Source organism: Nicotiana tomentosiformis, chromosome 4, assembly GCF_000390325.3.
Source record: "Nicotiana tomentosiformis chromosome 4, ASM39032v3, whole genome shotgun sequence".
Lineage (NCBI taxonomy): Eukaryota > Viridiplantae > Streptophyta > Magnoliopsida > Solanales > Solanaceae > Nicotiana > Nicotiana tomentosiformis.
This window is the reverse complement of record NC_090815.1, coordinates 71,921,402-71,947,267: the sequence shown is the minus strand read 5'-3', so window position 1 is coordinate 71,947,267 and position 25,866 is coordinate 71,921,402. Positions and strand designations below refer to the sequence as shown.

Here is a 25,866-nt window from a genome sequence, read left to right as displayed (position 1 = left end):
AGAGGAAAAGAGCCCCTGTCCTCGAAGATCAAAAACCGAAGAAGAGAACAACTCGTAAGCCGAACAAGAATATCATTCCTTTGACCGTAGAATCAGTTCTGTGTCTGAGGGATGAATAAGAAGAAGAAGAAAACGATAGGTCCGCTCTGGCGGCCCGAACGAAGAAGACCACCGACGTTCCACAGGCAGCTGAATCGATGGTAGTTTATAAGGCTCTGCCTCGAAATGAGGATATATCGGGGAAAGTTTCGGGCAGAGTCCCCGAGTTGTTGGAGATCGAAGATGCTTCCCATCGAAGACAACTAATAGGGGATATGTCTGAAGGGGCTCTCCCCGAATCTCTTCGAATCGAAGAGAATACTCCAAGTGATTCACTTGGGGCAGTAGCAATCGAAGAGTCGCCCACCTTCCCTGCTTTTTCAGCAGGGGCAATTCGGGAAGCCCAAGCTTTGGGGCCCTCGAATTAGACAGGCCTCATGATGGAGAGGATCCTTTTCGTGACATGTTTACTGGCGTCGAGGACGCTACCGGTACAAGTGACGCATCGGATCTCTTTTTCGGAGTGCAGCAGGCTTTGAATCAGGTAACCCTTAAATTATATGGCATTACCTTTATGTTTGCTTCTCTTTTCTAACTTCATTTCTTCTTTCTTTGAAGGCCGCGGCAGTTAATCGAGAAGCATGTTCTCGGTCCCGAACCGAGCTGTGTCGATATGAGGACAACCTTCAACAGGTTATGGAGGAGAGGAACTCCCTTAAGCTCATCTTAGGGCAAATGGGAGAGGAAATAAGAGACCTCCGAGCTGAGTTGGCCAAGGCTTACCAAGATCAGACCGATCTGTCCGAGCAGGTAATGATACTTTTAAAAGCCTATGGGCTTGATACCGGAACGATGGCTAACTTTTCGGTCTCACAGCTGCAGCAGAAAATTGAGATGATCGAGAAACTTGGTGAAGAGGTCGATGAGATAAAAGCAGAGTCTTTGAAGTGTAAAGAAGGTATGGATCACTTTTCTACAAAGAAAGAAGCTTCTCGAGCCCAATTATCATCGGCCGAAAACCAACTTCAAAGTATGAAGGAGAAAAGCTCGGTTCAAGCAAGAAGAATAGAAGAGCTTGAGGCTCGGTTGGCCTCTGAACTTGCCAAGGTCGAATCTAACACCGAAAAGGCAAAGGCTGATGCGGATGCATTCGTGGCCGTCAATCGGGCCGATGCTGAAGCTGCCCAGGTCCAAGCAAGAGAGGCAGCCGAGACCGCCGATACTCGAGTACATTGGGTCGCTGAACTTGCTAAGTGTCAATCTCGGAGGGAGACCCTCGAAGAGATCCATGCTCGAGGTTTCGATCTCGCTGAAGAGATAAAAAGGGCTAAAGAACTCAAAGCCGATGCTGAAGCCTTGGTTTTTGATGATGACGATGATGATAATGATGACGAATATGGGAGTAAGAGCGGGTCCGGGAGCGGGGGGGAGGCCGATGGAGAAGAGACCGCTCCCGGAGATAACCAATAACTTAGCCCTTAGTTTCTATGTTGTAATCAATCATGTAAACAATCTTGTATATATAAAAATATCTTTTTCTTTTGCCGACTTGCTTCTGTTTTGTTTCTTGCCTTGTGAAGATTTTATTGGTTTTTTGATCGAATTTGGACTTCATTGACTTTATAACCGATTGAGCGCTTACTTAAACTAGAAATAAGGTAGCTCATAGGCTTAGTAGTCGAGTTGAGTTATTCGAATTCGATGTAATACAGCCCATATGCGTAATAGTCGAGTGACTATTTCGAACTTGAAGTAATATAGCCCGTAGGCGTAATGGTCGAGTGACTGTTTCAAACTCGAAGTAATATGGCCAGTAGGCGTAATGGTCGAGTGAGTGCTTGCTCGAACTTAAGATAAAAGTAGCCCGTAGGCTTATTAGTCGAGTGAATGTTTCGAACTTGAAGTAATACAACACGTAGGCTTAGTGGTCGAGTAAATGATTCGAACTCGAAGTAATGTAGCTCGTAGGCGTAATGGTCGAGTGAATGATTTGATCTCTAAGTAATGTAGTCTTTAGGCTTAATGGTCGAGTAAATGATTCGAACTCGAATTAATGTAGCCCGTAGGCTTAATGGTCGAGTGAATGATTCGAAATCGAAGTAAGCCCTTAGGCTTAATGGTCGAGTGAATAATTCGAAATCGAAGTAATGTAGCCCGTAGGATTAATGGTCGAGTGAATGATTCGAACTCGAAGTAATGTAGCTCGTAGGCTTAATGGTCGAGTGAATGATTCGAACTCAAAGTAATATAGCCTGTAGGCTTAATGGTCGAGTGAATGATTCGAACTTGAAGTAAAGTAGCCCGTAGGCATAATGGTTGAGTAAAATTTTTTGAACTCGAAGAAATGTAGCCCGTAGGCTTAATGGTCGAGTGAATGATTCGAACTCGAAGTAATGTAGCCCGTAGGCTTAATGGTCGAGTGAATGATTCGGACTCGAAGTAATATAGCTCATAGGCGTAATGATCGAGTGAATGATTCGAACTCGAAGTGAATGATTCGAACTCGAAGTAATGTAGCCTGTAGGCTTAATGGTCGAGTGAATGATTCGAACTTGAAGTAATGTAGCACGTAGGCATAATGGTCGAGTGAAATTTTTTGAACTCGAAGAAATGTAACCCGTAGGCTTAATGGTCGAGTGAATGATTCGAACTTGAAGTAATGTAGCCCGTAGGCTTAATGGTCGAGTGAATGATTCGAACTCGAAGTAATATAGCTCGTAGGCATAATGGTCGAGTGAATGATTCGAACTCGAAGTAATGTAGCATGTAGACTTAATGGTCGAGTGAATGATTCGAACTCGAATTAATGTAGCCCGTAGGCTTCATGGTCAAATGAATGATTCGAACTCGAAGTAATGTAGCCCGTAGGCTTAATGGTTGAGTGAATGATTTGAACTCGAAGCAATGTAGCCCGTAGGATTAATGGTCGAGTGAATGATTCGAACTCGAAGTAATGTAGCCCGTAGGCTTAATGGTCGAGTGAATGATTCGAACTCAAAGTAATGTAGCCCGTAGGCTTAATAGTCGAGTGAGTGCCTGCTCGGACTCAGAGATTTATCTCATTCCTGTTTGCATAATAAATCTCGAAATAGAGGAATTTTTCTTGGATATAAGATATCGATAAAGAAGAGAACTTTCTTTGCAAGTCTTTATACACGTGTTCATGTTTTGCGTCAAGGCTCGGCCAACTACATCAGCATGGTTCGTTTTGACCATTTGGCTCTTACAACCTTTCCTATTAGAACCCTGTTGTTATGAAATAACTTTCTTGCATCAGACTCGATATATTTGAGGGCTAATGCCCCCCAGTATTCGAGGTCGATTGTAGAGTAGCCTCGGATACAGTCGAATTGTTTCTAAGTTTAGCACGATCATTGGTTGCCTCATTAAAAACCTTGCCGAAAAACCCATTTGGGATAAAACCGGTCTAAGGGAAAAAGAGTGCAACGCGTGCTTCCAGACCTAGGGATTCGTATTGAAGGACCTATCCTAGCTCCTGATTGGACTCCTGTAGGGGTTAGTTTTGAAATGTAAATGAATATGGGAGGGTAGTACCTTAGCAGTAGTATCGTTTTAGGTGTGACACATTCCAATTGTTTGATAGTTATTTGCTGTTTACAATACCGAGCTTGTATGATCCTTTTCAACGTTTTCGAGAACCTGATACGGTCCTTCCCAGTTTGGTCCTAGTTTTCCTTCGTTTGGATTTCGGGTACTGAGGGTGACTTTCCTTAGCACTAAGTCCCCGAGTTTAAAATGACGAAGCTTAGTTCTTCGATTATAGTATCTTTGGATTCGGTACTTTTGGGCGGCCAATTGGACGAGAGCAGCTTCTCATTTTTCATCTGATAATTCGAGGCTAGTGTTCATAGCCTAGTTATTTGACTCTTCTGTTGTATATCGAAACCTGGCACTGGGTTCCCCGACTTCGACAGGAATCAAGGCTTCAGAGCCATATACTAAGGAGAACAGGGTAGCCCACGTACTAGATTTTGATGTTGTTTGATATGCCCAAAAGACTTCGGGTAGGATTTCTCTCCATTTTCCTTTAGCATCGTTCAGCCTCTTCTTTAGGTTTTGAATGATAGTTTTGGTCGTTGATTCGGCATGTCCGTTCCCATTGGGGTAATACGGTGTTGACAATATCCTTTTTATTTTTTGGTCTTCGAAGAATTTCGTCACTTTGCTACCGACAAACTGTTTCGCATTGTCACACACTATTTCGGTGGGTATCCCGAATCGACATACGATATGATCCCAGATAAAGTCTATAACCTCTTTCTCTCATACTTTCACGAACGCCCGTGCTTCAACCCACTTAGAGAAATAGTCAGTCATAAATAAAATGAACTTAGCTTTACTAGGGGCCGATGGCAAAGGGCCGGCGATATCCATTCCCCATTTACTGAATTGCCATGGGGATAAGACTGAATGAAGTTGCTCTCCGGGCTGATGGATCATTGGTACAAACCTTTGACATTTGTCACATTTTCGGACAAACTCCTTTGCATCTTTGCCCATATCGATCCAATAATACCCTGCCCTGATTATTTTTCGGACTAATGAATCGGCACCAGAGTGATTTCCACAAGTGCCCTCGTGCACCTCATGTAGGATGTAGTTGGTGTCTCCTGGACCTAAGCATACTGCCAATGGTCCATCGAATGTCCTTCGGTATAGCATTCCATCTGCAGTTAATGTGAATCGAATAGCTTTGGTTCATAGGGCCCTCGAATTTTTAGGGTCCGATGGGAGCTTTCCATTCTTTAAGTATTCAATATACTTATTCCTCCAATCCCAGGTTAGGCTCGTAAAATTTATCTCGGCATGACCTTCTTCGATCATGGATCTCGAAAGTTGAACGACTGTCCCCGAGCTTATTTCGCCTTCCTCGACCGATGATCCTAAATTTGCAAGTGCATCAGCCTCACTATTCTGCTCTCGTGGAACATGCTGTAAAGTCCATTCTTTGAAATGGTACAAAGTGACTTGCAGTTTGTCCAAATACCTTTGCATTCTATCTTCTCGAACTTCGAAGGTTTTGTTTACTTGGTTTACCACCAGCAAAGAGTCCTACTTGGCTTCAATGACTTCTTCTACCAAGCTTTTAGCTAGCTCGAGACCTATAATCATGGCCTCATACTCGGCCTCGTTGTTAGTCAACCTAGTAGTTTTGATAGATTACCTAATAGGGTTACCCGTAGGTGGCTTTAAAATGATGCCTCGCCCGGACCCCTTTACGTTCGAAGCCCCATCCGTAAAAAGGGTCCATACCCCCGATGACGTACCCGACTTCAATAAGAGTTCTTTTTCGACTTCGGGTACGAGGGTCGGCGTGAAATCGACCACGAAGTCTGCTAAAATTTGAGACTTGATGGGCGTACGGGGTTGATACTCGATATCGTACCCGCTGAGTTCGACGACCCATTTGGCCAATCGTCTTGATAGTTCGGGCTTGTGCAAAATATTACATAGTGGGTAAATGATTAATATGCATATGAGATGACATTGAAAGTACGGTCTTAACTTTCTAGAGGTGCTTATCAGTGCAAGTGCTAATTTTTCTAGGTGCGGATATCTAGTCTCTGCTTCTCCTAAGGTTCGACTTATATAATAAACGGAAAATTGCGTACCTTGCTCTTCTCTAACTAGGACATCGCTTACCGCAATTTTCGATAATGCCAACTACAAGCAAAGTATTTTGTCTATTTTTGGAGTATGAAGTAGTGGAGGGCTTGATAGATATCGTTTTAATTCCTCTAATGCATGTTGGCATTCCAGGGTCCAAGCAAAATCTTTCTTCTTTTTGAGTAGAGATAAAAATTGGTGACTTCGATCTGACAACCTTGAAATGAATTGGCCTAAGGCTGCAATCCGTCCCGTTAGCCTCAGTACGGCTTTCACGCTGTCCACGATGGCGATGTCTTTGATGGACTTGATTTTATCGGGGTTAATCTCAATCCCCCGATTTAACACCATGAAGCCGAGGAACTTGCCCGAACTGACCCCGAAAGCACACTTCTCAGGGTCGAGCTTCATGTTGTATTTCCTTAAAATCTCGAATGTTTCCTGCAAATGGGTCAAATGGTCCTCTACGCGCAAGGACTTAACTAGCATGTCATCAATATAAACTTCAATTGATTTACCTATTTGTTCCTCGAATATTTTATTTACTAGGCGTTGGTAAGTAGCTCCTGCATTTTTATCCCGAAGGGCATCACATTATAACAATATGTTCTATACTTGGTGACAAATGAAGTCTTTTCCTGATCTTCCGGGTTCATTTGGATTTGATTATACTCGGAATAGGCATCGAGAAAAGTAAGGATCTCGTGGCCAGCCGTGGTATCGATCATGCGATCGATGTTGGGCAGCGGAAAAGAATCTTTGGGGCATGCTTTGTTCAAATCCTTATAATCTACATACATTCTAAGTTTGTTCCCTTTTTTAGGCACTACAACTACATTGTCTAACCATTCAGGATATTTCACCTCCCGAATGGACCCTATTTTGAGAAGTTTGGTTACCTCGTCCTTTATGAATGCGTGCTTTACCTCAGACTGGGGTCTTATCTTTTGCTTCACCGGTATGAACCTAGAGTCCAAGCTTAGCCGATGTGTCGTTATATCCGGTAGGATTCCTATTATATCTAAATAGGACCAAGCAAAACAATCCATGTTATCGATAAGAAATTGAATAAGTTTGTTCCTGAGTTCGGTGGTTAATCCCGTTCCCAGGTATACCTTTCGTTCGGGAAAAATGCTTGATTAATATGACTTGCTCCAATTCTTCGATCGTTGATTGGGTAGCATTGGAATCATCGGGAAGCACGAAGGATCGAGGAATCCTATGATCATCATCTTCATCGATCTTCTGATTTTTTGGTTGGGTTAAAGCTGGTGTCTGTGATTGCTATTTGGCATCTTGTTCCCCTTTTGAGCTCGATCCCTTTATTGGCGAAAGCGAGGATATCAGATTTGCTTCCTCGACGACAAATATTTCTCTTGCGGCTGGTTGCTCTCCGCACACTGTTATGACCCCCCTCGATGTTGGGAATTTAAGAACATGGTGTAGGGTCGAAGGTACAACTCTCATGTTGTGGATCCATGGCCTTCCAAAAAGGGCATTGTACCTCATGTCGCCTTCGATTACGTGGAACTTCATTTCCTGGATGGCCCCGGCCATGTTTATCGGTAGAATTATCTCGCCTTTGGTGGTTTCACATGCCATATTGAATCCGTTTAGGACCAGGGTCGCGAGTACGATCTGGTCCTGTAGATCGAGTTGTTGTACGACCTTCAATCTAATGATGTTGGCCGAGCTCTCTGGATCAATTAACACACGCTTAACTTTAGTTTTTTTCATAAGTACGGATATTACCAGTGCATCGTTATGAGGTTGTATGACTCTTTATGCATCTTCATTATTGAAGGAAAAAGTTCCTATGGGTGTATAATCCTGAGTTCGAGATCGCTTTTCTCTCACAATCGATGTCTTAGTGCATTTAAGCACCGGCCCTTGAGGGGTATCGGCGCCATCGATGATCATGTGAATGACGTGCTATGGTTCTTCTTGTTCGTTTTTCTTGCCTAAATTCCTGTTTTTGAAATGGTTCTTCTCCCTATCGCTTAAAAATTCTCGAAGGTGCCTTTATTGAATAACCGGGCTACCTCCTCTCTTAGTTGCCTGTAATCTTCCGTTCTGTGGCCATGGGTGCCATGATATTCACACATTTGATTGGGATTTCTCTGGGCAGGATCGGTCTGCATGGGTCGAGGCCATTTAGTGTCTTTGATGTGTCCGATAGCTGACACGATGACAGATGCATCAATGCTGAAGTTATACTCCGATAACCGAGGCGCTTCCTTAGATCTGGTAGGCCTGTCGAACCCACTTCTATTCATCAGTCCCCGAGACCCTTGACCTCGATCACTTCTTTTGTTGATTTGTCCGGGGTTACGTCTCAATTCATTGATTCTATGGTTTATGTTATACGGTCGATATCGATCCCTGATCGGACCTTGTTCTCGATTGTTATCCCTTTGAGCAGCAGGTTCAGCCCCCAACTAATTATCTTCGACTCTAATTTTTGATTGGTACCGATTGTGCACATCGGCCCAAGTGATAGCTGGGTACTCGATCAGGTTATGCTTCAGTCGCCATGATGCCGTCGAACTTCATTCGTTTAAACCTTGAGTGAAAGCATGAACAGCCCAATCGTCTGTGACTGGTGGCAGATCCATTCGTTCCATTTGAAAACGAGATACGAACTCCCTTAGCATCTCGTTATCCTTTTGTCTTACCTTGGAAAGGTCTGATTTCCTCGTTGCGACTTTTATGGCCTCGGCGTGTGCCTTTACAAAAGAATCTGCTAACATAGCAAATGAGTCAATCGAATTCGGTGGTAGGTTGTGATACAAAATCATTGCTCCCTTCGAGAGGGTCTCTCCAAACTTTTTCAACAACACAGATTCGATTTCATCGTCCTCCAAATCATTACCCTTGATGGTGCACGTGTAAGAGGTGACGTGTTCGTTGAGATCGGTTGTTCCGTTATATTTGGGAATTTCGGGCATAGGGAATTTTTTGGGGATTGGTTTTGGGGCTGCGCTCGAGCGGAAAGGCTTTTGCACGAATTTTTTGGAATCCAACCCTTTTATCATCGGTGGAGCCCCCGGGATCTGATCGACCCTGGAATTATATGTTTCTACTTTTTTATCGTTGGCTTCGACTCGCTTTGTGAGATCCTCGAGTATTTTAGCGATTTCGGGAGTAGTCCCCGATTCTTGCTCATTTGACCTCACTATGACTGGCTCTGTTTTGTGGGAAATTTCTCGGGGTGGACTGGGCTCCGGCCTGCTTGGTAGCTGGATTTCGCTCTACAGCTGAGCTATCGCTACCTGTTGGGCTTGCAACATTTAAAAAATCGTACGCAAGCTGACATCGTTTTCCTCAATGTTATGGGTGTTTCGAGCTACAGACCGAGTGCCACCATAAATGCTATTTTCAGGTTCAGAATGTATGTTCGCCTCAATGGCCACATGCGAATTAATATCTATCGGCACTCCGATCCGAGCTCTAACAGCGTTGACAAGTGGTCTTTCGGTACTGGGTGTCAAGTTGTTGTTCTCATCTTGAAGACCAGCTTCGTTGTTGATAGATAAGGCCATTCAATTGGTAATTAGTCGTTGCTAATCCAAAATCCGAGATACTTTCAGAAACAAGCGCAAAATGGTGTATTTTTGCAGATTCGTATCAAATAACTACTTTTATCCTTAGCCCCACGGTGGGCGCCAAACTGTTTACCCGAAAAACGAATGGAGTTAAATTTGTACATAGTTCTAAGGATATGTGATATAGATTAATACAAATCATAAAGATAAATAGAAGTATCAAATATGGATTGCAAAGAATGCAAAATAAACAAGGTTGTAAAGAAGATGATTTTTAGGACTAAGCAAGATAAATCAATTTATGAAGCTTAAAAGAGTAACTCTTGAATATAGGAGAATATGGTGCTTGAATTACAATGTAAGCCAAAAAACTGCTCTCTACAGAAACGTAACCATCCTCCTTATAATGGAGGATCCTACTTTAGATATAATTAAAAATACATAGTGGAGAACCCATGATAAATAAGCTTTTCCCTAATTTCCGTCGAGATTCTCTCCTTAGTGTGTTGGCAACGGCTCTTGTCTGTGAGCTCGAGCTCGATCGGCCTCGGTGCTGGTCGGTATTGCTTCTAGAACTCGATATGGACTTGGGATCAGGTGATGATTCAGACTCGATCCCGGTTGGCCTCTACCCCTTAAGCTCGAAATCATCTCATCATAGTTCGATTTGGACCCGAGCTCGATAATGACTTCGAACTCGGTGTTTGATCTATACCTGAAATCTGAAGCTTGTTTATACCACCTTCGAAACCTATATCGATATTACGAAATCTTTCTTTGATCCATTATGTTTCGACCCCGATCAATCGTACGAATGCCAAAATCTATTTCGATCGTATACAAAAATAAATTAAGAACAGATTGTTTACCCGAAAAACGGATAGAGTTGAATTTATACGTAGTTCTAAGGATATGTGATATAGCTTAATACAAATCGTAAGGATATATAGAAATATCAAATATGGATTGCAAAGAATGCAAAATAAACAAGGTTGGAAAGAAGATGATTTTTAGGACAAAGCAAGATGAATCAATTTATGAAGTTTAAAAGAATAACTCTTGAATATAAGAGAATATGGTGCTTGAATTACAATGTAAGTAAAGAGCTGCCTTTACAGAAAATATAGCCATCCTCTTTATAGTAGAGAATCCTACTTTTAAATATAATTAAAAATATATAGTGGGAGACCCATGATAAATCAGCTTTTTCATAATTCCTGCCAGGATTCTCTCCTCTAGTGGGATTGCAACGGCTCTTGTCTATGAGCTCGATATCGACTCGAGTTTTCGGTCTTGACTCGAGCTCTCGATATTGACTCGAGCTCGATTCTGACTCGGATCCCTGTATTGATTTGGGGTAAGTATTGGTCGGTCTCTGAATCATAAGCTCGATAACTTTACTTTGCATCATAGTTTGACTTGGATTCGAGCTTGATAATAACCTCAAGCTTGATAATAACATCGAGCTTGATAATAACATCGAGCTCGACATCGATCGGTCCTTCGGGCTCGAAGCTTGGTGACCTGATTTCGGACCTCACCCTAATACTATGAAGTCCCTTCTCCGATCCAATATATTACTATTTAAACCAGTTCGTACGAAGTACTAACCGATTTTTACCGTATATACTCATAAATGTCACAAAGTGGACAAAGGCGAGAGTCTAGTCGAATAATCTATCTTTTGCTAAACTGAGGTAACCTCATTTACTACTATTCTAATTTCTAAACATTGTCTTTATCTTCCACTTTCTCATTTACCAGAGGAACAAACTCTAACTTGTTCTTTGGAGTCCGTGGCGTACGAGGAATCTCGAGGCTGCTGTACGTGAGAGAATGTGCCTCACATAACCATAGAATGTACATCCAACAAGTGTCACTCCACAGCCCAAGGCATTCATGAATATCAGCCATGAACAAGTAACGTAACAGCCACAGCTAGCGACCTGTGAAAGTGGATTATCGCCACAAGTATTTCATATCGTCTCGACCAAATTAAAGGCAAAGATGCCAAAAGACTAAGAAGCAAGGATTTTCTATTTAATTTGATTTCAAAATGGAACTTGATTGACACCTGAATATATATTAAAAGGGCATGTCGGGAAGAGAAAAGAGCGGAAATCACCTTAAGGTAGTTTCCAGCAACCATTCAAACTGACAGCAGTTGTGGAGTGGATGACATAAAATTAAAGATAGAGAAGTTAAGGCAGAATTAAAAGCCAGCACTCCAGAGGGGAAAGTATATAACCATTGCAGTCAACAACCCCAGCTCCTTCAAAGAGTAAACCTGGCAGCGCCAATATCATAGTTGCAAAGGGAGCCATGTAGAAAATTGTGTTTATACTGGAGAACAACAACAAACCAACATTAGTTACATAGGACCATTGAAAATCTGTAACTTTATGGCATTTTCTATTTCTTCTCGACAAACAGTAAGTTAAATAAGTCATGTTATTATATGTTTTCTATAATAAAATAAAGTAATAAAACACGAGGAAAGAATGAGAATTTTAGACAAACCAACAACTGAAAGAGTACCAGGGCATATTAACAATCAGATTGAAGCTATAGTACTTTGCAAATGTTAGTTTAATAGTTCAGTATCTCCTTGTATATAACATACTTCCTCCGTTTCAATTTATGTGAACCTATTTGATTGGATACGGAGTTTAAGAAAAAAAGGAAGAATTTTGAACTTGTGGTGTAAAATGAGCCACATATATTTTGTGTGGCTATAAATAATTGCATAAAGGTAAATTATTTCCAAATAAGGAAATGGGCCATTCTTTTTGACACAAAATAAAAAAAAAAATAGATTCACGTAAATTGAAACGGACAGAATATGTTGCAAACTAAGAGTTGTATGAGTTATGCACAACTTTATGTCAGATAGTATTTTCCCTTATGTTAGACCTTGATTGGTATGTGTTACACCTGACGACAAAGGTAAGTTTCCGGGCCAATCAATTTAGCAGGGGATAAATCATTTCCGGACAAGATTGTTTGACAAAAACTATTCCAATTATAACCTGTAACCTTTGACTGGGTACAGGAACAGTGGTAAAAGTTGTGTTACATCTCAAGCAATTCCTTTTAATTGACATGGTAGAGGAATGCATATATTATCTAAAAGGAGGGGAGAAAGAGGTAGGAGCTACATAGTACCTGTCAAATTTGTAGCCATGCAGCAAAGACTCCGCTAGAATAGTTTTTGTACGTAGAAGTAGCAAGACAGCCGCCAAATAACGCAGCACAGAACCCAAACATGTTGAAACTGAGCTCAGTAACAGAAGTTAGCAGAATTCCTCCATCAATGGGAATCAAAGAAGTCCAGATCCTCCAGTCAAAGCTCTTTCTTCAAACTAGCCACTGCAGAATCACTGTTCAAATACAGTTATCCGAAGCAAAAAAGGTTAAGAAGAGTCCTCGGGAAGGGCTTTGAGGTTCAAGCTTTACCTGTTGTTGCAGGAGTAAATGACTTTATGGTCTGCATCAAAGAGACAGGAATTAATGTATCGCAGTATGTTGATACAGAACACAAATGACATGGGAAATATTCTTCTCCACCGATCTATCTGCGGGTTCAACCACACGATGAGTGGCTTAAGTTTGAGCACTTTAATTGCCAGGTATGCACCAATAGCTGAGCATATCAAGTGTACGCAAGATACTGTCAATGGAAATTTAAAATCCAGTTTCTGCATGCAAAGACAAGTAGAGTATACAATTATAAGAAGAAATTAACATTACATGTGTACAACATGCTCATACCCTCTTTCCAGAATATCAACCTTGCAATTATTATTCAAAAAGGACGTTAAGTTTCTTTGCCCCATATAAAGTAGTTCTTCATTTTCCCGGAAAAAAAAAAAAAAGAGAGAAGAGAAAAGTAGAAATCACACATGCTAAAATATATCAACCTAAAATGCTGAAAATTCCGACCAAGAAGGCATGTCCTCATTTGCAGACAATAAACTCAAGTATTACTCATTTTAAGCATAACAACCAGAACTCTGATTGGTGTGTACCAACTAATGCTATCAACGTAACCTTAGAACTGGGTTTGGGGTTTGGGCACAGGTAATAGTGGGAGAGTGACAGTGGTGTGCAAAATAAGGCTGTTATCATTTACGAGGCATTGTGATTTAGATCAGAGAGGAAGCCAGCCGAGAGCAAATGTTCCAGTGTTTGCTGTCAGATATAATGAGAAGGAAGAGAGAGAGAGAGAGAGAGTGTATTGGCTTAAGGCTTTAGACATGGACAGTAATGAAAGCAACCTGGCAGAGGCCTTTGGATGGTTAGTCAATAAAGGAACTGGCTTAGTTATGTAATAACAAGAAACATGTAGCTTTTGATATTTGTGACTTATGAGGCTCAATTAGTGTAACCGACTTGTCGTTTTAATAATTTACGTTTCGTTCGGTGACTTAAGGTCTCGAGTAGCTTTGAAATGTGTATTATGACTTGCGAGGGTGGTCAAGTTTGGGTTTTGGATGATTCATGATTTAATTGAAAGAACAATTTTTGTTTTGGAAGCTTAAGTTGAAATAATTGACCGGATAGTGAATTATGTGTAAACGACTCCGAAATAGAGTTTTTATGATTCCAATAGTTCCGTATAGTAATTTTGAACTTAGGAGCGTGTCCGGAAAATTATTTAGAAGTCCGTAGTAAAATTTTGCTTGAAATGACGAAAGTTGAATTTTTGGGAAGTTTGACCGGGGAGTTGACTTTTTGATATCGGAGTCGAAATCCAGTTCTGAAAATTTTCATTAGATCTGTTATATCATTTATGACTTGTGTGCAAAATTTGATGTCAATCGGAATTGATTTGATACGTTTCGATACAAAATATAGAAGTTGGAAGATTTGAAAACTCATAATTCGATTTGATGCGCGATTCGTAATTTCGGTGTTATTTGGCATGGTTTGAAGCCTCAACTAAATTCGTATTGTATTTTGGGACATGTTTGTATATTTGGTTAAGGTCCCAGAGGAGTTGTTATGAGTGTGGTGATACTAGATATATCAAGAGAAATTGTCCCAGACTTAAGAGGGGTGGATTTCATCAAAGCACTCAAGCTACAAGCTTTATTCCAGTTAATACTCCATGTGCACAACCAGTTAGAGGTAGAGGACAGGCGGGTAAAGGGCGCCCTAGAGGGGGAGGCCCAACCCATTGATATATTTGCTATGGTGTGGCTGAAGCCACTACACCAGATGGTGTCGTTACAGGTATGATCCCGATCTGTTATAAAAGAATATTTTTTCTTAATTGGATTCGGTTCTGAATATTTAGGCGAGTCCTCCTATTATGCTCCGCTTATGGGCGAGCTTCGTAACTTTATGACCCACTTATATGTTTATCCTGTTGGGAGATTTGATGATGTTAGCCCGTGTCTATCATTTTTATTTTTGTATACCATTGAGGGCTATAAGTCCAAAAGTAATTTTTATTACTCACTAGAGTGGGTTTTGATGTGATTTCGGAATAATTGATTTCAATTTTATGAAGATGTGATTTCGGAATAATTGATTTCAATTTTATGAATTTTATACCCTATTGGAATGAGGGGTTCATTATGTGTTGAGAAAATTATTTACAATGTTTATTGAAAAGAAGAAAGAAAGGAAATTGAAAATTTCAGTTGGCACAATGTACAAAATACTTGTGATTTGGAGTTGAGGATGAGATCCTCGCATTTTTATATGATGTGAAATATTTAAACTGTGCTACAAGCCGCGATGGAAGTTATATAAGGACGAGGTCCTTGTGGTGAAAATTATGAGTTTAAATTCTCCCTTTGTGAAATTAAATTTGAACTATAGTATTAATGGGGAGTCATGCATGTTAGGCTTATTTGATAATTCTTTTATATGTTTCTGTGTATATTTATCCATATTCGTGCTATAAACATTGCGTTTTAGCCTATAAGGTGAGTGCCCAGGTGGTGTTAAATGCGACTCGTTGATTCGGATAAATAATTATGAGGTCTTCATGCCTCGCATGTTGCTGTCAGTGTTGCAAAAATTTGAAATTAGATTTTAGTTAATATGAGATTAATTGAGGATGCTGTAATTAATTATAAACAACTATTATGACCAGAGATGTGGTTATGGGCATACGTTAATGTGTGCGTAGGCACGAGTTGCTATAGCTTGTTGAAACTAATACCGTGTGTTGATGTGATAATAAGGCCTTATGAAATTAATTGGAGTGTAAGAAGTTGGCTTTATAGTTTATAAATGAGGATAAAAGAAATAATCTCAATTGAGATGGTGTTGTCGGACCCATGCTAAATTGTGATGACGTAGAATCAACTGTGAGTATGCGTGTGATAATACACTCAGAAATTTAATGTCCTCAGAATAATTCTTGGCATGTTCGAGGATGAACATATGTTTTAAGGGAGGGAGGGTGTAATGACCCGACTTGTCATTTTAAGAATTTATGTTTCGTTCGGTGGCTTAAGGTCTCGAACAGCTTTGAAATGTGTATTATGACTTGCGAGGGTAGTCAAGTTTGGTTTTCGGATGATTCAGGATTTAATTGAAAGAACAATTCTTGTTTTGGAAGCTTAAGTTAAAATAATTGACCGAATGGTAAATTATATGTAAACGACCCCAAAATAGAGTTTTTATGATTCCAATAGTTCCGTATGGTAATTTTGGACTTAGGAGCATGTCCGAAAAATTATTTGGAAGTCCGTAGTGAAATTTTGCTTGAAATGGCGAAAGTTGAATTTTTGGGAAGTTTGACCGGGGAGTTGACTTTTTGATATCAGAGTCGGAATCCAGTTCTGAAAATTTTCATAGATCTGTTATATCATTTATGACTTATGTACAAAATTTGAGTTCAATCGGAATTGATTTGATACGTTTCGGTGCAAAATATAGAAGTTGGAAGATTTGAAAACTCATAATTCGATTCGATGCGCGATTCGTAATTTCGGCATTATTTGGCATTGTTTGAAGACTCAACTAAGTTCGTATTGTATTTTAGGATATGTTGGTATATTTGGTTAAGGTCCCGAGGGCCTCGGGTGGATTTCGGAAGGTTAACGGAATGGATTTCGGACAAAAGGAGCTGCTGGAATTTTTCTGCTGCAGAAGCTGGTTTTGGACAACAACTCGTACAATCACACAGCTAATTTTGGAAGCTTATATCTCGAAATCTATAAGGAATCTGGAAACTATCAAAACATAAAAGTTGTAGCTCTTTGATTCTTATTTTCAGAATGTTAAATCATTTATCATTTGGACATTTATACAAAAAGTTATGATGGATTAAATAAAGGCTGGTATGGCAGTTTCGCCAGAAATATCTGATGCGTGGAGCCGACTTTGGAAGCTTATATCTCGCAATTCATAAGGAATCAGAAACTTATCAAAACATAAAATTATAGTCCTTTGATTCTAGTTTCCAGAAAGTTAAACCATTCATCATTTGAACATTTGTACATAAAGTTATCATCGATTGAATGAAGGCTGGTACAAGCAAATTCTGGTGTGAACTTTTAGTGACGGAAAATGGACTTTTAGTAACGGATGGGCAGAAACTTAATGACCAAAAATGGTCATTTTCTTCATTTCGTTTTGGATTTTTGGAGCACGATTCTTGGGAGATTTTTGGGCGATTTTCACTGGAAAACATTGGGGTAAGTGTTCCTTATCCTATATTGATTTTATTTCATGATTCCATATTCATTTACATCATGAATCCATGAATTTATGAAAGAAAAATTAAGATTTTTGCACAATCTTCCAAAAACGAAAATTTAAGATTTGGAGGTCAAGTTGTTATCGAAATTTGATAAAATTGGTATGGGTGGATACGTAATTGAATGGGTTGTCGAATTTTGTAACGTTCGTCGGATTCCGAGATGTGGACCCCACGGACGAATTTTTGAGTTAATTTCGGATTTTTATTGAAAAATATAATATTTTCTTATGGAATTGATTCTATAATTTTTGATGACTGTATCGAATAATTATGACTAGATTTGAGCGGTCCGGAGGTCAGTTCAAGCAAGAAGGCAATTTTGGAATATCGGCATAACTTCAAAAAGGTAAGTGCCTTACTTAACCTTGAGTGGGGAAATTACCCCTTAGGCATCGAGTCTTATGTGCCATTTGTGAAATGTGAAAAGCCGTGTACGCGAGGTGACGAGTACGTACTCGGGCTTATATGTGCAAATTTTATTGGATTAAAGTCTTAGGCCTTATTGTGTAGTAAATTGGATAATTATTGGCATTTATTAAATCATCTAATTGCCATGACTAAACCCTTGTTATTGAATTTGTTTTTATATGACAATTTGATGTGATTGTTACTTGAAAATGTATGTAATTTTGTGAGTATTTCTGGTTTGATATTTCTTGAAATTTAATTTCATTATGAATTTTCACTATGCAAATATTTAATTAAGCAAGTTTAAAAAGAAGTGTTAATATAATTATCTAAATTTGGACTAATTAAGGTGTTGCCCTATGCTGATTATTTTCTATCTCTGTTGATTGTTTGTGAGATTTTATATACATTGTGAGGATCCTTGGGCTATTTGTTGTGAAATTAATTAATTTGGTTGTATCTTTGGAATTGTTTGTGGCCATTGGGCAAATTGTGATATGAATTGATTTTGTTATGCTGCCGTAATTTTTTGTATAAATTGTTGTGTTGTGTGAGTTATTATTTTGAGGATATAAGGGTGATATTTCACGATATTATGTGGGTATAAGAGTGGCATTTCAGTGTTGTTGTATTTGTTGGAATATTGTCTGGGCGGAGCGATAAGAGTGGCTATAGGAGGGATAAGGGTGGCAATAGGAGCGATAAGGGTGGCTATTAATATTGTCAGGGCGAAGGGATAAGGGGGGCTATTATAGGAGTGATAAGGGTAGCTATAGGAGAAATAATGATGGCTATTGTCAGGGATAATATGTGACGATGTGGTGTTGATGATTTTCATGTAATTTTCTTGTGTTTATTTTTATATTTGTGCAATTTGTCTTGTTGTTGGTAAATTGATAACAATCTGATTTATATTGAAATTGGGAGCCTGTGCATATTGCCAGGCGAATTATAAAATAAAATGTGGGCACGAGGTGCCGTGAGTAAATAATGAGTATATTGGCACGTGAATTGTCCGTGCAGTTATGGTATGATATGAGGGCACGAGGTGCTATGATTAAATGATAATAATACTTGGCATGTGAATTGTCCGTGCAGTTGTGATATGAAACGAGGGCACGAGGTGCTGGGAAAAAATATGATGATTTAATTATGGGCACGAAGTGCCGTGGAGATACGAAAAAATGGGCTGAGACCTGTATTTACGAAAAATATGAAAATGGGCTGAGACCCGTATTTTTATGATTATGAAATGAGGTGTCGCATGGTGACTTTTTAATTGAAGAATTACATTCAAAATATTTATTTGGAAGGATTTTTATTTAAAAAGTATCATATGAAAGAATTGTATCTGAAAGATATTTATTTGAGGAAATTATATTTTAAGAGATTTATAGAAAATATTATATTTGAAAAAGAGTTATTTGAAAGAATTATATGTGAAAGATATTTATTTGAAGAATTTGATTTAATTAGGTGTACTTGTATTTATTATATGTTGAGCGATATCAATGGTGTTTTGTTGTCTTGATGTGCATATCAATGGTTATTTTATATTGCCCTTATTATTATTTGTTACTATTATTTTGTATATTATATTGCACAAGTTATTAGACTGGTGAGTGTCTTGACTGTACCTCGTCTCTACTCCACTAAGGTTAGTCTTGATACTTACTGGGTACCGACTATGGTGTACTCATACTACACTTCTCCACATTTTTGTGGAGAGCCAGGTATTGGAGATATCAGACTCGGACAGAGTTAGAGTGGGATCGCAAGGATTCAAGGTAGAGCTGTTTGGTCATCGCAGTTCCTTGGATTCTTTCTATTTTATTGTACTGTTATTTATTATTTAAACACTATTGAGTATTCGATCCATTAGATCATTACATGTATTCAGTTAGAGTTCGTGACTCAGTACTACCAATCTTGGGAGGTTGTTATATTTGTAATTATTTTCGCTGTTAGTTTTTTTTCTTTTTTTTTTTTAAAAATGACTTGAATTGTAATTAAAATCGGCTTACTTAGTCTTAGAAACTAAGTGCCATCATGACGCATGTGGTGGGATTTTGGATCGTGACAAGTTGGTATCAAGCTCTAGGTTCATAGGTTCTACGAGTCACGAACGAGTTTAGTAGAGTCTTGCGGATCGGTACGGAGATGTCTGTACTTATCTTCGAGAGGCTACATAGCTAGTAGAAAAAAACTATTTCACTTCTTTCATTCCTTATCGTGCGGTATTTATTCATCTTGAAGCATATATCTTATGTTCTTTTGCATCCACTCGTGCATGAAATTGCGCACTCGATATCAACTATGCGACAATGGTTCGTGATACTACAAAGGGGTTATAAGGGAGCCAAGGTTGCTCAACCATTGTTACCACTTGTCGTCTAGATCGAGGATGCGGAAGTATTGTGAGATCATTCAGTTGTGCACGTGGAAGTGCAGAAGGTTCTGACATCTGATTGATAAGTATGATCTTAAGAAGGTTTAATTAGCTGTCTGATCGTTACAATCATGATAGGGTCACGATGTGGATGTAGATCTGAAGATAGTTGGTGGTATTAGAGACTATGTGGTTCGTATGAGATTTCTATTAAAGTGAAGGTTACATACTAGCAGTCAAGGCACCGGAGGAAGCGAGTTTAACTGTCACGAGGATGACATGCGCCAAATAAATGACTTGAGGTTTCTTATGAATGGTGTCGTATGAGTGGTGAAGGTTAGTATTGTGGATCATCGGACGGTGTCCTATGGCTTCGCGCCAAATGAAGGGAGTCCACTATCAACGATCAGATTGCGGGGTCATGTGTTATATGATTTTTGGCCTGAGATGTATTTATGTGGTATTGAAAGTTTCTCCGAAACTTGTATATGATTAAGAGCTGAGATTTGTATGGGATGATGCTGGGACTTGTTGTATTCCCGCGTCCTTAATAATTCTACATTTCCATATCAACGAGGTCATGGAAACAATTTCAGAATACTCGGGGTGTTCCAGTAAGTTCTTTTAATGCACCAACGGCATGGGGTTCCTATAATGAGTATTCCAGTTATCCGGCACAGACTCAGTGTGAGCAGCCGAACCCGCAGAGGAGTTGTTATGAGTGTGTTGATACTAGACACATCAAGAGAAATTGTCCCAGACTTAAGAGGGGTAGATTTCATCAAAGCACTCAAGCTACAAGCTTTATTCCAGTTAATACTCCACGTGCACAACCAGTTAGAGGTGGAGGACAGGCGGGTAAAGGGCGCCCTAGAGGGGGAGGCCCAGCCCATTGATATATTTGCTATGGTATGGCTGAAGCCACTACACCAGATGGTGTCATTACAGGTATGATCCCGATATGTTATAAAAGAATATTTTTTCTTAATTGGATTCGGTTTTGAATATTTAGGCGAGTCCTTCTATTATGCTCCGCTTATGGGCAAGCTTCGTAACTTTATGACCCACTTATATGTTTATCCCTGTTGGGAGATTTGATGATGTTAGCCCGTGTCTATCATTTTTATTTTTGTACACCATTGAGGGTTATAAGTCCAAAAGTAATTTTTATTACTCACTACATTGGGTTTTGATGTGATTTCGGAATAATTGATTTCAATTTTATCAATTTTATATGAATTTTTATGATTATGAAATGATGTATCATATGGTGACTTTTTAATTGAAGAATTACATTCAAAATATTTATTTGGAAGGATTTTTATTTAGAAAGTATTATATAAAAGAATTGTATTTGAAAGATATTTATTTGAGGAAATTATATTTTAAGAGATTTATTGAAAAAATTATATTTGAAAGAGAGTTATTTGGAAGAAATATATGTGAAAGACATTTTTTTGAAGAATTTGATTTAATTGGGTGTACTTGTATTTATTATTTGTTGAGCGATATTAATGGTGTTTTGTTGTCTTGCTGTGCAAATTAATGGTTGTTTTATGTTGCCTTTATTGTTATTTATTTCTATTATTTTATATATTATATTGCACAGGTTATTAGACTAGTGAGTGTCTTGACTGTACCTCGTCTCTACTCCACTGAAGTTAGTCTTGATACTTATTGGGTACCGACCGTGGTGTACTCATACTAAACTTCTGCACAATTTTGTGCAGAGCCACGTATTGGATTTATCGGACTCGGACAGAGTTAGAGTGGGATCGCAAGAATTTAAGGTAGAGTTGTTTGGTCGTCGTAGTTCCTTGGAATCTTTCTATTTTATTGTATTGTTATTTATTATTCAAACAGTATTGAGTATTCGATCCTTGAGATCCTTTCATGTATTCAGTTAGAGTTCGTGACTCAGTACTACCAGTCTTGGGAAGTTGTTATATTTGTAATTATTTTCGCTGTTAGTTTCTATTTTTTTTTAAAAAAAAATAACTTGAATTGTAATTAAAATCGGCTTACTTAGTCTTAGAGACTAAGTGCCATCACGACGCGTGTTGTAGGATTTTGAGTTGTGACAATTAGAGCACTAGGTAATGTTTCTTTTCCTATATCTTTTCTTTTTTTGCTTCCATATCATAACAACAATAGAGCAATAATCAAAACATAAACTCACAAGATTCTTCAAAGAGAAATGGAAATGAAAAACACTTGCATCACCATACTCCAAAGAATCCATCTATTAACACATTTAAGAAAACCCATCTTATCTAACTGTCATGACCCAAAATCCAACTAGCCGTGATGGTACCTAACCTCACCCGCTAGGTAAGCCAAATAATAAAAATCCGATTCAATTAATATTTAACTGACTCTAATACACCCCCCAAGGACTGGTAGTATAAATCATGAGCTTCTAAGATTTGAATTTACAAAGCTGGTGTGAAATAAAATACATCATTTATTTGAAATATACATGAACAGATTAATAATTCTAAAGCTACCAAGAACAAGAGGCAGCTGTGACTGGATCACAGGTACATCTTCAATGCTAGCTCCCGCCATGCACATCAACATCAGCATCTAAAATCTGCACGCAAGGTGCAGAAGTGTAGTATGAGTACAACCGACCCAATGTACTCAATAAGTAACAAACTAACCTTAGGTTGAAAGTAGTTACGAGCTTGTACCAAGGTCAGAGTCCACACCCATATCCAGTAACATCTCATAACAATAAAACTGAGGCAATACAAAGAATAACTCAATAATAAAATGCTAAGCTCGTTTATAGTTCCGAAAAAATAAACATTTTCTTTTCAAGTATAATAGTAAAACTCAATTCTTTTCACTAAAATTACCAAAATATGAGTAAGTCTGAAAATTGTAATTTTTCCCAAAAAAACTTTCTTCCACAATAGGAAATTTCATTTTCAAATGGCATGAGGAAAGTACATCTCTATACCTACATGTCAATGTGTATACCAATGCTATACAACATAGTGATGAAACCATATGCATACTCTCAGAGTATCAATTCACTCAGTCCTCCCAGTCACTCAATCATCTCAGTCACTCAGTCCTCCCAATCACTCAATCCTCACAGTCACTCAATCCTCCCAAATCACTCGGCACTCACACTAAGCACTCGGCACTCGCACTCAGTAGATACCTGCGCTCACTGGGGGTATGTACAGACTCCGGAGGGGCTCCTTCAGCCCAAGCACTATAATCTGTACGGACAACTCACGTGCTATAGTATCAATATCTGGATCCGCACGGATAACTCAAGCGCTATAATAAGCTAATCTGGCCTGCTGCGGCGTGCAGCCCGATCCCATAATAATAAAGTATATAAAGCCAATATGGCCTGCTGCGGTGTGAAGCCCGATCCCAAAAGTATCCTCACAATCAGGCCCTCGGCCTCACTCAGTCATCAATCTCTCCAGTCTCTCGAGCTTACAATGTCATGAAACTAGCCCTAAATGATGATATGATGAATCAATAAATAGCAACAGAGACTGAGAGATGATATGAAATGAATGAACATGACTGAGTATAAAATTTCATTTTAAACAAATAATTCATAGCAATATGATCTCCGTGGGTCTCAATAATACTGGCACATAGCCTCAGCATAATTTTTAATATGATTCTCAGCTCAATTTCTTTAACACATAAAACTACATAGAAAATGCCAAGATTATTTGACTACAAAATTTTACGGAACCAATTACGTCACAATTTCTATAGTGCACGCCACATGCCCGTCACCTAGCATCTGCGTCACTTCCAAATAATTCATATAATACGTATATTCAGGATTCATACCCTCAGCTCCAAGATAAGAAGAGTTAATTACCTCAACAAGACGAACCCAACGTCGAGCAAGCTAATCAATGCTCCGGAAATTCTATTTCGCGCGTATCCACCTTTGAATGCCTTCTAGTCTCCTCAATTCAATGCCAACGATCCGAAACTGAAATTCACCCTTTAATGATACTACAATGATCTACTATACTAAGCAACTTCAATCTATAATATTAACATCCAATGGAACCAACATTAGTAACCAATTCCATAGTTTAGGCCATTTAGACAATTTACCAAACACCTAGTGGGCATACATTTATATATTTCTTAACCATAGAATTTGTTCTGCCAACTACCATAATTTACCAACAATCCATCCCACCATCATTCTTTAACAATTTATAATCTTAACATCACATGTGTGACCAACCATTCTCATCCAACCAACAAAATTCCATCAAATAATCACTTTTCAATTTCTATAATGGGTATTCATTTAAATTGAGAATTTATGGCTTCCAATCACTATACCATGAGTTCCAATACTTGATTCATACTCATATTTATATAATAAATTCATACATGTATACATAATACTCTCACATCCAAGAATCCTACTCCTTATGACCTACTTTTAATCCAAATCCCAAAATTGAAAACTAGGGTATGGAACCTTACCTCTTTGATGAAGAACTTGAGGGATCTCTTGTTGGATTTAAAGTCTTGGACAAGAATTTGATGAACAAGACACTTCATCTACTTCCTCTCTCTATAACACTCTCAATTCTCTCTAAAATTATCAGATAATTGCCTCAAAATAAGCCCCAAAGCCTATTTATCAAAATGGTGTCGGGTTAGGAAAAACAAAAATTAACACTCAGAAATCAGGTCTGCGGTCGCATAATGGACAGCATAATGGGTATGCGGGTCGCAAAATACACCGCAAAATCGATGCCCAGAAATAGGCTTCACTGGACATGTCTGGGACCATTTTGCGGTCGCATAACTACTTCTGTGATCGCAGAATTGGTCGCAAAATCACATTTTTCCAGCCTTTGGTAATTTGGTCATAACTTTTTGTAGAAATGTCCAAATGACGAATGGTTTGAAGCATTAGAAACTAGACTCGAAGATCTTGAATTTGATAGGTAGATATATATATATATATATATATATATATATATATATATATATATATATATATATATATATATATATAGATATTCTCGTTCAAAGTTGGGTCTTATGCGTACCCATTTGAAGCTTTAGTCTATCATGAAATTTCCAGCTTGACTTGGACTTAGGGCTCTTCTTAGATCATAAACCATTCTTAATGTACCTCACACATTTATTATCATGATCAATTGATATCATTCATATAATTGTCCTTGTATACATATAAAATAATACAATTAGCGTACATAAACTTTCTTAATAGCGCTTAATTACTTCGAAATTTTCCGGGGTGTTACTTTCTCCCCCACTTAAGAACATTCATCCTCGAATGTTTCACAAGTCACTTCTAATAATAGAGTTACCATCCTTTTACCTCCAGCCATTATACATAGGCGCTTATGACTACATGGGTCTTATACTTCCTTTCCAAAATCTCAACTTACTTATGGCCCTTAAAATTTGGCTATCTTTACAAACTCTAATTTCGGCAGAGTTTCCCCTGTAACTGGGCCTATCCATCTGCCAGATAATCACCAAAATCAACCTATCAAGACATACACAACTTAACAAAGCATCACCATGTATATCAACATCATAAATCTCATCATTACATGTATTGTATTATCAAGAGTGATATCTGGACATGAGCTACACATATTTAAATCATAACACATAGAAAGTACCTTTCAAATCACAATCATTTGACTATACACTCAAGTGATAACATTTTATTTCCTTAACACTTTTGGCCCTCAAGGCGGCCTCCTCGACTTATCGACTTCGCCATAACACATTAACAGAGGCAATCTCAACTCCCGGACTTTTCTAACAAGGATAGCAAATAGTTGCTCCTCATAATCTAATTACCCATTAACTTCACTTTCTTAGACATAGACATATGAAACACCGGGTACATGGAGAACAATAAAAGAGAAACATCATACTCATAGTTTAGCCTATTTCCTTCGAGATTTCATAAGGCCTAATATGACTACACATACTTTACCTTTTTTAACAATTCACATAGCATCCTCATGGAGAAAATATTGAGAATAACCCGTTTACCTTCTTCAACTCTAAATATCTACGCTGAACACCCGAACTAAACCTTTGGCGACCTCCAACAATTACTCTAAGATGTTCTA

At 38.7% G+C, this 25,866-nt stretch overlaps 1 protein-coding gene and 1 pseudogene across 1 annotated transcript in view; both read right to left on the bottom strand.

Annotated features, from left to right (window-relative positions):
• Nucleotides 1-25,866, bottom strand: part of LOC104120800 (gamma-glutamylcyclotransferase 2-3) — a 200,653-nt gene that overhangs the window by 141,373 nt on the left and 33,414 nt on the right. The gene's annotated exons all lie outside the window — the stretch shown is intronic.
• Nucleotides 10,938-25,866, bottom strand: part of LOC104120805 (UDP-galactose transporter 1-like) — a 51,144-nt pseudogene continuing 36,215 nt past the window's right edge.